At 34.0% G+C, this 15511-nt stretch overlaps 1 protein-coding gene across 2 annotated transcripts in view; it reads right to left on the bottom strand.

Moving 5' to 3' along the window:
* Positions 1-15511, bottom strand: part of LOC123555713 (uncharacterized) — a 45751-nt gene that overhangs the window by 10638 nt on the left and 19602 nt on the right. Inside the window, exon 1 of one of the 2 annotated variants that reach the window (XM_053547364.1) lies at positions 11156-11273. The exons of the other annotated variant lie outside the window; for it this stretch is intronic. The gene's annotated coding sequence lies outside the window, so the exon portion shown is untranslated. Of the gene's footprint in view, positions 1-11155; positions 11274-15511 lie in introns of those variants that run through there. 2 annotated transcript variants of the gene reach the window in all.

Raw genomic sequence — 15511 nt, forward strand, 5'->3', positions numbered from 1 at the left:
TAACGTCAGAGAGGTCTTTGCCCAACTGTTGCAAAACTTTGTGACAAACATACATTGTACTGTCAGTAAGACAGGATATTTGCCCTTTTAATTTTCACTGTCAATTCAAACAGTTGTTTGATTTTTTATAATAACAACTGAAAACACATGCTGTAACGTGATTGTAGATTTATTTGGCAAAGTTTTTGTTAGAATAAGACAATAATATGCGCGAATCCTTAGTGCTATATAAAACTTGTTCTTTGATTAGCGTATGTGTATGCGTAATTTAAAAGGTGCCCTGCATAGAGTTTCATCAGCTTTAATAAGGAATTATAATCTAAAACATTTGTTGACAACATCTTAATATTCACGAAATTCTGTCAGAAGTAGTGCTCCCTTCGTAAACCCTGAACGTTAGAGTTGCCGAACATAATACAGATACGGCTAAAAAGGAATATCGTCGAACGAGGTTTTCTCAAAATCCGCTTGAATGATTTTCAATGAACTTGGTTAGATGCATGCTCGTCTAACATATCTTAAAGACAAGGATAAATATCCAAGTATATCCAACTAGTTATAATCCTCTGTCCATAGGGTCAGGTAGGATTTTAAATAGAAAACAACTATGACTACTGCCTTACTTTAATCAAATGAGTGTCGAAAAATCGTTGTGATTCTTTTCAAGTACTGATGAATTAGAGTTCGTTTTCAGAAAAAGAGGTACAAAAATGATATTATACTTATTATCGTTTTCGCCATGCATCTTTTTGTTAAGGTTTAAGTTTCAAATATTATCTGATTAAAGGAGAAATCAATATCGATATCTGTATTGAAGCTAACGACGCATTTAAATACATGTAGACAATTTGCTAAATACGATCGATATTTCATATGAAAGTCGGATATTCCGTCATCTAGTTGGAAAATCCAGCTTAAATTTGCATTATTTTAATTTTACCGGCCTAAATTTTATTCAAAATATTAGCTAGTTGTAAGACTGACATTTATCAATTAATTTCTATAAAATGCAGCATCTTTTAAACATCATGCATGCTACATATTTTCTCATACAACAACGAAAATTAATCATCGTACGACACATTATCATGTGAGAAAAGCCTATGTACGAAATTGGAATTCGACTAACACATTGCCCGACTACTCGTCAGTCCGAGACCAAATTACTTTATGCAGAGCACGTATGTTATCCGGTAAGCATAAGTCATGACAGACTAAAATATATTGTACGAGGTATTTCTGTTTAAGGAAGGGCGATATACGAAGTCGGTAACTGGCTTTCACACCGCCAATTGCTCGTCAGTCAATGTCTAAAGAACATGAGAGACAATATTTCTAATACAGAATACGTATGTATTGTTTTTATGCATATTATTACTACATTTAAGGCAGCCAACAGCTAAAGTTAGATAGATATATATATCAAAAGCAGTGATTTATTGCTTAATAAAATCATACTTTAAATGTCCATGAAGACTTGACTATCAAAGCGCTCCTATTTTCAATCTTCAGTCTAAATATCACTATTATCTTGACCTTGAACGACCTGTGAAGTTTCCACTTTTTCTATTTTTTGGAATATTCATCATCTACAGACAATACACCATCATACCATGAAACGACTACTGTTTTCTGTATTAAGATCACTTCCACCTCAACCCTTTATATACTGACACCAAAAACAATTTTGCATTATCTACTGACAACAAACAATCATCGTCTGAAATTTGACGTCTGTTGTCCAATTTTAGTTGTTGAACGGAGGCCGTTTTCTATTACAATGTTACTGCTACCTTGACTTTTGTCCTACTTCTCCAGAAACAACAGCATATATTTATTGACCTCATTCAACAATCCTATGAAGTTTGACTGTCATTAGACGAAGTTTACTCTTGTTATTAATCAGACTCAAAATGGTAAACTGACGGACAGACGATAGACTGACGGCGAGAAAGATAATAGAACAACTTTTCTTTGAAGGAGTGGGGGCATAAAATCATCACCATTCTTCGGACGCAATATGAATTACCTGATCTTAATGAAACGTGGTCAACATATATAGTATTAATATATTTTATGTGGTCAACAACAAGGTCATTGGTCGAAAATGGAAAGTCTTTGTTATTTTATGTCACACTTTCTGCCTTATATTCACAAAGCATAGTTAGACTGTCTGCATAGAATTTAGTTCTCATTCTAAAATGAGTAAATATGTCACGGGGTCAAATATTATTCTTAAAATTGTAGAGGCCAGCATTTAAACCTAATCTTGGTATGTGAAATATGGTCAGAATGTTTGCCTTTTGTAGTCCCCTACTGGTTAAAAAAACAGTTTTGGTTTACCAGTGAGCTAATTTGCAATCGGTACAAAATCTAGAAATATTTAGATTGTAACATGTTTGAAAAATATTGAATTCCCTATGCTCCATTTTAATCTACAAATTGAACTTATATATATATATATATATATATATATATATATATATATATATATATAAGCCATTTGTGTGAAATCAAATCATCTGTAAAAACTTACGACTGCAACCGTTTAGCATTTTTTTTCGATTATTCTTACAACAGTTTGAACAGCCCCCGGTACATTGTATAAAACTATTGATATTTTCATTATGTATCTCCTAATTTTGTTCATAAACAGTTCACAGCCGTTTGTTAATTACAGTGTGTATACAAAATAGCATCAGGTTACACTATAAAAACATGCCAACTAATTCTTTATATGGAGTAACTTGTTAAAAAAAACTTCCTGTTAGTCAAAACTTGACATATCCGCAGTTAAAACAGAACCTTGTTCAGACTTACGAATGCTTTACAAAGAATATATCAGTCCTGATTGGCTTACCGGTCTATAGTTAAAACTGTTACCTGAATTCCGAAGTGTTTTATTACACGACAACTGAAATAAACTTTTATATTTTTTTTAAAAATGTTCGTTGACTTTAACCTATCAAATCTTAGTGTTGAACTGCAGACCGGGGATTTATATAATGAGTAATGTAATAACAAAGTTGTAGAAATGTAACAGAAATCCTATTATATTGATTAGCTCACATCTTTAGGGATTTTATGGTAAAATATGTCAATACGAAATTTATTCACTGATAAGAGGCACTTACAACGCAGCTATAAAACACGAGCATTTATATAAATCTAATATAAAATATATAATGAAATCAGAGCAACCAACATATTGTCCATATATAGATAAAACAAATATGAAATCAAAATAAGAACAACGCACCATCTTGTCGATTTTTGCGTCCTTTCTGCGCCTAAGTATGCATTTATTGTTTAACCTAGTAATGTCCTTTTTGGGCAGGTTACTTTCAAATTGTGCACTTCACCCCGTTGACCTGTGTTATACGGACCGTCCTATTTTGATAAAAAGGAATTTTGGATATGTTGAACATTTTCAAACTATGATTACAGTTATTTTGAAAAGACGCGTTGATCAAAATTTCTTCATACTTGACGTATTAAAGTATAATTATGCTAAAATTCTCATCATTTTATGCTACTTAATTTCACGAAAAGCACGTGCATTAAAATTACCGTTAACAAATTACCTATCAATAGGTCTGAACTAATCAAATGAAAATTCAGGGTCAAAGGGGTGCGCAAGTTGAAAGCTATTGACCTATAATAATGTATTATGGAAAATCTCGTTGCTGATATGTGCTATACACCAGTGATTGCTTGACAAACGTAAGATATAATAGAAGTCATTATGTATGACTAATCTCATCATACAGGATGATTTTCACCTCTCATGTTTTTTTAACAGATCCTATTATATGTTGAGTTAAACTATAAGTAATTTTTTAAGAATGAACAAAATATCAATAAATGAATAAATTACATAAAACACATCAGTATTCAGATTTATTGTATGTGTATATTTGTGTTCATATTATTTCCATAAAAAATATATATTTTAACCTTCCGCTATAATCATGCATGTTTGTAATGTATATATATGACGATGAACGTTTAATGTTCAAGTCTTACTGTAAATAAACTTCTGTTCTGTTCTGTTCTGTTCTGTATAAATACTTCGAGGTTTACGTAAATAAAGAAGCAGTTTCACGAAATTGCAAACAATTTCTTACTATGTTAACCGCAGTGTTTTCCATTTGGTATATATGGAAGCCATGGAGGGACAATTGATTTCCATACTTCCCACTTCTGATTTCTAACTTTTGCAATTCTCACTTCCATCTTCTTGACTTCCTACTTCCTATTTCTAACTTCCACACTTCTGACTTCCAACTTCCTGACTTTCGATTTCTGACTTCCAACTTCAACACTTCTTACTTCCGACTTCTTGTCTTCTGATTTCTGACTTCCAACTTCCTGACTTCCGACTTTCAACTTCCGCACTTCTGACTTCCAACTTCCTGACTTTTTACTTCAGACTTCCAACTTCACACTTCTTACTTCCGATTCTAAGAAGGGAAAGTTTGAAGTCAAATGTGCGGAAGTTGGAAGTCGGAAGTCGGGAAGCTAGAAGTAAAACGTGTGGAAGCTAGAAGAGGGAAGTGAGAAGTCGGAAGTTGGAAATCAGAAGTCGAAAGACAGGAAATTGGAAGTAAGAAGTGTTGGGTCGAAAGTGCGGGAGTTAGAAGAAATAAGTAAGAAGTCAATAAGTCAGACGTACGAAGTATGGAAGTTTGAAATCAGAAGTCGAAAGTCCAAGGAGGGAAAGTTTGAAGTCAGATGTGCGGAAGTTGGAAGTCGGAAGTCAGGAAGTTGGAAGTCAGAAGTGTGGAAGTCAGAAGTGAGAAGTACGGAAGTTAGAAGTAGGAAGTCAAGAAGTTGGAAGCTAGAAGTGCAAACGTTCGAAGTCAGAAGTGGGAAGTACTGAAATCAATTGTCCCTCCAGGGCTTCCATACAATTAACATACCTTTAATTCTCTTAAGATCATATCGAGAAATATCCCGAAACCTCGAGGCAACCAAAGAAGATCTCGTTAATCAACAAAGGCGCTATTAAATCTTTCAAATTTTTATCAATGAAAGTGTGGAATTCTTTACAAGTTTTAATCTGAAATGCAGCGAATGTGAACTCTTTTAAAAACAGTTACAAAAGCTTTTATTTGATGAATTCTGCACTGCATATACTACTCGCCCCGGCGTCGGCGTGACAATTCTTGGTTAAAGTTTTTCGGCAACCTTTGTTTTTCTGTCATATCTTTGTTACCATTGCTTATATCTTACTGTAACTTCACATAAATATTGTCCAGCATACAAACATACTATATGCAGGGGCTGCACCCATTATACTGAAGGTCAAGGTCACCAAGCAGTTATACTTAGATTATTTTTAAGGTTAAAGTTTTTCGGCAACCTTTGTTTTTCGGTCATATCTTTGTTACTATTGTATATATCTTACTGAAACTTCAGAGAGACATTGTCCAGCATACAAACATAGTATATGCAGGGGCTGCGCCCATTATACTGAAAGTCAAGGTCACTAAGCTGTTATACATAGGTTATTTAAAGGTTAAAGTTTTTCGGCAACCTTTCTTTTTCTGTCATATCTTTGTAAATATTGCTTATATCTTACTGTATCTTCACATGAACATTGTCCAGTATGCAAACAAAGTATATAAAGGGGCTGAGCCCATTTTACCTAAGATCAAGATCACCAAGGTGTTATACTCGGGTTATTTTTAAGGTTAAAGTTTTTCGGCAACCTTTGTTTTTCTTGTCAAATCCATGTTACTTTGCTTATATCTTACTGTAAGTTCACATAAACATTGTCCGGCATACAAACCTAGTATATGCGGGGGCTGCGCCCATTATGCCCAAGGTCAAAGTCACCAAGGAGTTATACTTGGAATTATGTTCATGTTAATTTTTTTCGACATATCTTTGGTACATGTACTTTAAAAAAAATGAATTGAAATTAAAAATAAATGTTTATAAACATCATCTGCATGTGTGGTTACATATCCCATAACCCTAATTGTATTTTTGACAGAATTATGCCCCTTTTGTACTTAAACATTTTTTGGAATCTTTGCTTTCTGGATATATAAGATAAAGACTAAAAACTTAAAATGTATCGTTATCACCGTCATATGCATGTGTGGTAACAATCCCCATAACTCTGATTTGTATTTTTGACCAAATTATGACCCTTTTATACTTACTTTTTTTTAACAAACTTCTTTATCTGGACATAACTATGGTACTGTATAAGATAATGACTTGAAACTCAGAATATATCTTTACCTTCATCATCTGCATGTGTTGTATCAATCCTAATAACTCTAATTTGTGTATTTGATGGAATTATGCCCCTTGGTGTATCTTCCTTTTTTAAAGTAGAGGTCTTGTATTCAGACATATATTCATTGTACTGTCAAATAACCGAATAGCGGAGCGCGCTGTCTTACGGACAGCTCTTGTTATTATTATTATTATTATTATTTTATAATCATTATTGTCATTATTATTATTATCATTTATTTATTATCATTATCATTTTTGTTATTATTATAATCATCATTACTATGCTCAGGTTTACTTCAGGAAGTATACCATAACATTTCAATATGCGCATTCCTGACCGGAAGCTAAAGGTTACAACAAACTAAAGAGATGCTCTTGTTTATTCTACATAAAATTAACATTATATCCAATGGTTGCAGCACACATCAGGACCTATTTTAAATATCTATAACTTACATTTTCTTTAAGAAGATTGTCAATGCTGTATAAAAAGAAAAAGAAAAGTTGGGGGTAGGGGTTGGGGTCATTTTTGAAGAAAAATATTTTTATTCAGATATACAAACTGCAAATTCAGATTAAGAATGAGACCCTGAATTGTAGTATTGGTGTATGATCCAAGTATCCACGACAAATTCTGTCAAGGTTTTATCTCATAATTAACATCCCACCTACATGTAAAGCATATATGTATCGTGTAATGTCAGCAAACAAATGCAAAGGAATAAGAAAAATAGCTCTACAAAGCAATAATAAAAACTGAGTCTATCTGAATCCGCCATTACAATTTTGTATATACAGGATGATGGAAGTACACAAAAATGAAATATTTTTACCAAATAGATTTACAGTATTTACAGTGTTAAGTAATTTACAATCTAAGTATATCATCTAGAAATATACTTCAATGTCAGTTCAACAATTTCCTTAAAGACGCTAATTATTTTGTTTATATTATTGTGTAAAATGTCATTTAAAAATGATGACCACGGATACCCTTGCCGTTTCTGTCAGGATATTAAAATTTCAGCCTGTCTCAAATTCTATTAGACAAGCTGTCTGCAAGAACAGAGTCATTCACATGGATTTCTGAATACTGGCATCGTAATTAGCATTGCGTGCAACCAATACGCTTCTGCTAAATTGTTTTATTGTTGTTTTTTTTAAATAGTTTTAGAGCTAACTTAATGCATGAAGACTTCACTGCAATCAATTCATGGTACATTTTTAAGCCGTGGATCTCCAACGCAATGATCACAGTAATTCATTAAGGAATATATCCAGTCGGTGGTTGCTTGTAGACTTCACTATTATCATTTTAATTATGATACATTTGTGATCCATGATATGCAAAACTGTGAAAATACAAATCAACAGAACAATCTGACAAGGCGCTTTAAAACGCATAAATGTAATATCCCCATTTGATGCTTGTATATCGTAACTTCTGTTCACTTTGCGCTCAGTGTCACGGACATTCTTTATGCGATGTTGCTCATTGCAGTCTGTCATAGCTGGAGCGGTCTTCTGCGCATGCCCTGAACTGATTATCAATCGGAGCGCACGGCAAAAATAGGCAAATTATTATACGACAGCATGCATTTAGTGTATAATATGTATAATATACTGACAAAAGGTTAGGGTTAGTATTTCAATGGTCACAAAATATATACATTAAAGATAATTTTCATTCAAATTGCTTGAATCCGGTATATACCGGGGTCTGTAATTTATACAGGCGTTCCAGGTCTGCAGTGAGTTGCAGTCCTGAAATATCCGAATTTATTCGCATCTGCGTCAAAATGCACTTTTACACTAAATACCAGTCAAATATTTTGTATTCAGCATTCCGGCGAAAACACTTCAAAGTACATGTAAATGGTGGTTTTATTTATTTCTTAGTTTATCCGTCTTTTAAAATGTTTGAAACACCAAAAGAAATGCACGAGATGAAATCATAGTGGTTACTTTTTTATATTACATTCAGCACTGGAATACCATACTTCGATTTTGGAATAAAACCTTCATCAAATAAGAATGATCCCAATTTGCCGCCAAAATTCTATAATCGAAGTACAACAGTGAACCATGTCGAAAGTGCGTTTCCTTGAAAACATCTGACAGAAACAGCGGGTCTGAACAATGAACGCATGCCTCTAAACCTTTCGCAAGAGCAGCCTCAGTTAAACCACCCTTCTTCCATCTTTCCATCCTAAAATATCGTCTGCGTCGACTGTATCTGTTTTATATTATTTTCTGAATGTTTTGAAGCGAAATGAGTTAGAGTTTTATTTGTGTTCTGTCATTTTGAAGCAAGTTTTCCCTCAATATGGTTTGCATTGTGCATTCACGTTGACGTTATAAATTTAATGCACTAAGCGGCACAAAAATGAGCTTTATTCAAGTAACGGTTTCAAGTTCACAGACTGAAGTACATTTTTACCGTAAGAGGCATTATCTCATTTATCCATCATCTGCTTAAGATTCCATGATTTTATTTATTGAAAATATTCAATATAGGTTTAAAAAGCAATAGATATAATACACAATTAGAATTATAATGAAAATCAAAACCTCTAAATAAAGTTATATATCATAACAAAAAAGAAACATATTGATGTTTTAGCCACCCTTCAAAATGTTCTTTTTTGTTAAAAATGTATTTCATTTTTGTCTGGAAAACAGTTTCACCACATTTCGTATCTTGTATCTTCGTTGTTAGCTAGTCACTTGAAATATTGAAAAACAATAAGGCATGTCGTTTACTTAAACATTTCATACTAAAGGTAAAATGAGCCGCGCCATGAGAAAACCAACATAATGGTTTTGCATCCGCGCATTCTGGTCAGGATCCATGCTGTTCGCTAACAGTTTCCCTAATTGCAATAGGCTTTGAAAGCGAACAGCATGCGGATGCGCAGGCTCGTCTGGATCCATGCTGGTCGCAAAGCCACTATGTTGGTTTTCACATGGCGCGGCTCAATGTAAATTTGCAAATCACTCTTTTTTTTTCTATTTTCTTGTCGGGGAATAATTAAAGAAACCTATGTTTGAAAAGAAAGAATTTTGACAGCTCCGTTTTAATTCATAGCGGATAAACTGATAAGATTTTTTCTACACCCCCCCCCCCCCCCCCCCCCCCCCCCAACACTTTACTCACCCTTAAATACGGAGCCAGATACGCGAGTTATGCAAGATTAAACATTTTCATAAAAAATCCAACAACTTATACCATATTCAGTAGTTATAGTACATGTTTAAGTCGACATATTCACATTTTGTGCCAAACTTGGTGTACATGAACATGTTGAAAAATTTCACCGAAACTGTGGGCAAGTAGCTTTAACTGACTGATATATATTACTAGATAATATACTTTGACTGCAAAATACGCAACAATGTACATCATGTGAATAAATTCAAATAAAAAAGATTCTAAAGATTTTTGTGAACTCTGAAGGTCCTGTTTATATCAATGAAAGACATAATGAAATCAGCGTTTGCGCGACGTTTACGCCGTCATTGTGTAGCAACGTCACAAAATTTACATTACCAATACAAATAGAAAGTAAATTTGCAAAAAAATCTGCCGTGAAGACCCCATATTTTTATTTTATTTTATTTTCTTGTTCAGAAATGATTAAAGAAGAATATACAGTTTACATGTATTTAAAAATCAAGAACTTTGACCGTTCCGTTTTATTTTATTTCGGCTAAACGGCCATGAAATACATTGAATATTTTCGCCATTTTTCCCCACCCTTACTACGGATATCTCTTTATCTAAACAGTTTCCAAATGAAATAATTTACAAAACGCAACATGTAAACAATACCATTGAATTTAGCTATATTCCCGAGTTTGGAAAAATGTAATAACATTAATTTTAATTAGATTATTACAGTAAAACGGCGATTTCCCTTAAAAAATACATATGCCGCCAGGTGGCGCTCTTCAAAGGAAATGTGGACTCGGAACGATTTTCTTTTTTCTCCAAATGAAAGACAGGAGATGTTAGTACATACAGACCTTAAATCAGTCTTATATCTCATACTTCGAAATTTTCGTAGGAACCCCGCGAACCACCTTAAATGAAAGTTTACAACAATATTCACGACTATCTAAATGTGCTTGAAAATAAAACCAACCTGAATACAATCTAATGTTTTATGGTTTAATTATGCTGCAATAATATATGAATAAATTATTTAGCCTGAAAGAACAGTTCTGAGCATTTTAGAACAAGTTGCACAAATATTTTTATGACTAATTTGCTTTGAATAATTATCAATGTTAGCGACTTTTATGTTCTTAGATTGAAATAAAATGTAAGACAATTGGTGATAGTTACTTATGTTACTGTGAATATAGTTGGGTACAAGATTACTTATTTTGGCCATTTCCAACACCCTAACCCCCCCCCCCCCCCCCATAACCCACACCCCTCCCCCCTCCCACACCCCCCATGTTCCGTTTTCTTTGATAATTTGGTATTTATATACTAAAAGTATACTGACAATGTTCATTTCTCAGTAGATATTAGTCATATTTTGAATTAAAATAATGTTAACATGGAACAAATACCACCACTTACATATCTAAATTCAAAATTCAGTGGCTCACCATTTTAACAGTATTTAAATATGGTCCATTAAATTAATTATTACAAGCACACTGAGTTTTACATAATACAAGTCGGATGAGGATTACTGCAGCATTTCAAAAATTAAAAAAAAGGAAAATAAACTGAACAGCTCGTTATCATACATAGTTGCCTGAAACGTGAGAAAATTCAACTACTAGATATTTTCAGTTACATTATTATTTACACACATTAGAGAGCAACTTCATGAATACATCATTATAGTATTTTTCCACAAGATTTGTACTAAAACGTACATACCTCCGACGAGCAATACACAATCCTTTTTGTTATAATTTCAAATTGTCTTCTCCTATATAAAATTTCATTCTATGCAACGTTATCAGTAGGAGTACAAACAGATTTTTGAACGAGATATTGATCCAATTATTATTATCTATTGAAAATTCCCCGTGGTGTGATTATATTTGAGACTCGGTATCCAAGTGAAATAAAGCTATAAAAGTTTTATAAGGTCTGGTATAAGAGATTATCAACTAACGTCTACGTTGATTGCTGACACCGGACGTCGGACTAAATTAGGGGTGTTCTCAAATTACTTAAGGTAAATAAATTAGAAAATATCTGTTAACTGTGTTAATAGCTTTTACACAATCAATTTTATTTCCCTGCACAAGTATTTTACAAAACACAGAACAACCTCTCCAGAGCAGCTCTCTCTTAAGCAAAAACCTCCCTATAACAACATCATGAAAATTTCCCTAAGCTGAAATATACTATCAAATTAAACTTTCAAGAACAACAACCTCTACATAACAGTCAATATTTGTATCTCCCAAAGGGTGTTCACTACAGAGGTTGCACTGTAACTATTTTCAAACATTTAAAAGTATTAAACCTATTAGTTTTCTACTGGAAACCGGTCCTCAAATATTCAACTCCAGAATGCTTAATATTTTGTAATACTTTATTTCCCCTATATAGCGTGTTCAACATCTATTGAACTTGTGATTATTATAGAAGCATCAAGACGGAGATACCAGATACAAAAAGTATTTTGTATGCTAAAATTCGCAATTTCAATATCGTACTTCCGCGTTATCATCAATACGAATAGAAGAATGTCCACAACTATCCAAATATGAAGTATCTATGTGGATTTATTAGCGAGATGTGAGCAAAAACAGTGACTTTTTGACCCTAGTGACTCTTAAGTTATCCAGATTTAAAGAACTCAGTAACAGGTACACACTGACCAAATATAAAGTTTCGTTGTGCGGAGATATGAGCAACAACAAATAATTCTGTTTTTCACAGCCATATTTGTCCTACCAGGGGTCATAACTATGGAACCAATGGTGGATCTGGCAGGTTATTTAACTTGACGGAGATCTTATGTTGGCTGTTAAGAAGAAATATAAATGCGGTATCTATAATGTTCTCAATGACATAATCGACCTGTTGGGGGACCAATCTGTGGCCCTAACTCTCGAACTCATGACTAGATCAGACGAATTTTACACAAAATTTAAGAACTATTGCTGATACAAGTTATGTGCATATTTGGAGCAAATCAAACCTTTAATGAAAGTGCAGCAAAAGCTAAAATAGCCATTTTGGCACTATCAGGGACCATAAATCTGGAAACCATTTTGGGTGTGGCCGGTTGATAAACTCGACCGAGATCTTATAGTGGTATAAGTTTTGTGCATGTTTGGTAAATTTAAAAAATAAATAGATAAAACATAAATGCACTCTCTAGCGTGTCAACGAGGAAAAAACAGACTCGTGGTTACAAATTCAGCTTGACCGTCTGGATGAGCTTAAAAGCAGTAATGTTTCGAATGAACATAATGACGATAGTTGGATGACGATGACGCGAAATAACGATAGTGATAACACGATAGTCCGATGGGGAAAACGTGTTAGTATGATGATTGTAATGCGACAATACGATAACGAAAACGCTATATCATGATGGTGGAAACATGACAGTAAATATTATTATCGCGTTTCCGTTTTCGTTGTTTCGCATAATTCATCGTATTATCACGTCTTCGTTATCAAGCCAGCGATCTAATCTACGGATCGTGAGGTCGTGAGTTTGATCCTCGGGCGGGGCTTATTTTCTCCGTGACTATTTCATAAACGACATTGTGTCTGATATCATTAGTCCTCCTCGTCTGACTCATGTGGGGAAGTTGGCAGTTACTTGCGGAGAACAGGTTTGTACTAGTACAGAATCATAGAACACTGGTAAGATTACCCCCCACCCCCCGGTTCATGACTGTTGGAAAACGTTGTTAAACCCAAAACAAACACCTTCGTTATTGTAGTTCCGTGATTTTTCGTTTCATTATCATACCATCATTATCGCAAGACTTTTTATCGATGTTGATTCATATGCCTCCCATTGGAGTAAAAGTATACGGACAGATATGTCATAAAATCTGTTATTTAAGCAGAGTATAAGAACCTTTCACTGGTTGCGGAAAAAGATGGGAATATCAGGAACGAGGGTAACTGTGTAGGCGGTTACTTGGCAGTAACCTCGTTACCGGATATCCCCATCTTTATCCGCTGCCAGTTATTTTTTCTTTTCTTGCACGCTTTATTCTTAAATCTGTAGAAGATATAAAGAAAAACGAAGGTCATTTTTTAGGCGCTATTTTGTTATAATAGCTTATGAATTCACGCATGCATTCATAAAATATAGCACTTAATCGTCTTACAGCCCTGGGTGTAAAATCTGTTTTTCTAGCACCGGAAAAGCAACTGTCAGGCACGCAAGAATGCTAGAGAATCGAAAGTGGAAATTCTTATTTTAAGAGATTAGCAAGCACCTCCAAGAAAAATGGAGTAGCGTATTGTATGTCAAAGGGGGCCTCCGGCAATTTCCCCGAGAGGTTTACGAGACCGTAAGTTCTAAGCAGTTGAGAGACCGGTTTGGAAAACATTTGATCAGGCGGTATACAAAACAACGGTACTCCATTTCAAATAAACATTCCAAATACGTATTTGGGAATTGAAATGTTCACATCTATGGAATCCTATACTGACCAAAGTAGGGTCATGGTTTGACGTTACGACAATGATTTTATGTGTCTATGTATAGAACGTATTGTACTGAAAACATTTTACGTTTATGCATCGCATCTTAACTATACATGATTTGGTCGATTGTGGTGATTTATACATGTCGTGTCGTAAAGTTGCGTAGTACCATAGCACGTTGCAGCTGACAATACAACACGACAATGACCCTACTTAGTTTCAATAGATATCAAGACCACCAAATTTAGTAGTAACATGTAACACACACGTGCATGATCATTATTAAATGTTGTCGGAATCATCCTTGTTTACATTTCTCCCATAAATGCTAATTGGTAACTTTTCCTGAGTCTGAAAGATGTAAGAAAATCAGTAGAAATTAAAAAACAATAAAAAAAATAATTAATTAATAATAAATTTGATGTTTATAATAAGGGTCATTTCTCGTTTGTAATGCAAAAACATTCTGTCATTTCATAGGACTAAAGTAGACGCATTAAAACTGCAGAAAAGACATTTAGTTGAAACAGTAAATGCTTTTGTTCAACCAGACATCCCCGACAGACGCAATTAGGTAATTGCAGATTTATCTGACGACGACAGTAGTATAGGGGCCGGTTTAGGGGCAAACAAACGGGCGCCATCTTGGATGACCTAGTTACTATAAATAGTATCTCATTTGCATATAAGAATTCATAATAAGTGCGCATGTGCGGCGGTCATTTTGAATTCTAAGTTTAAAATGACGTATTTATGAAAATGCTTAGGAATGTCTTGTATACTTATCTAGGGCGTGTTCGCGCACATTGAGGGTCAGCCCTACAGGTCACAATAGCCTAAATAGTTTTCCCTATATATTCTATATAAAACTGACCTTTTTCAAAGAGCTACCAAACGTAGCTAGACCCATTTCAGAGAACAAATCCTTACCTCATTTTAAAGAGTTATAATAAAACTGATATAAAATGAAGAGAAAAGTAGGGGTCATATATCTTTATAAGAGAGATTTCTCTGGTCACATTTACTTACTGAAAACCGACATCAAAATCACACTTCTGTTACCTGGAAGTACTACTCATACTAAAATTGAGCTTGACTTCATCAAATACAACCTGCTCTCCCATTTTCCCTACCAAAATGTCAACAATACATCCACAATGAAATTTAAACAAAATCTAGCCTCAATTTAGATCTCTGTTGCCATGTCAAGTGAAAAATTAGTGTTCAAATACTTGACAGCCATTACGCGACTAGACCAGATGGCTCACACGCTGGTTCCTTTAACAATGTTCATGGAATTTAATAATTAAGTGTATTAGGTTTCGCTTTTGCTAAACTTTTTTTCCCAATTACATGTACAACAACATGTCCCAAGAGCGTTCTTTGTTTCGATATTGACACCTTTGAAAGTTTTATTCGATTGAAAGGGTTTTACGCATTTAGTTACCACTAACAAACAGACCTAATCAAACCAAGGCTGCTGTAATTTTACACTCGGTTCTAATTTATGTTTTATGATATATGTGATACGATAAACATCACTTTGCAACTTGTATGCAAGTTTCAATAATCCTTTCGACTTGCAATGATTGTATTTAGATA

The sequence above is a fragment of the Mercenaria mercenaria genome, chromosome 7 (assembly GCF_021730395.1).
Source record: "Mercenaria mercenaria strain notata chromosome 7, MADL_Memer_1, whole genome shotgun sequence".
Lineage (NCBI taxonomy): Eukaryota > Metazoa > Mollusca > Bivalvia > Venerida > Veneridae > Mercenaria > Mercenaria mercenaria.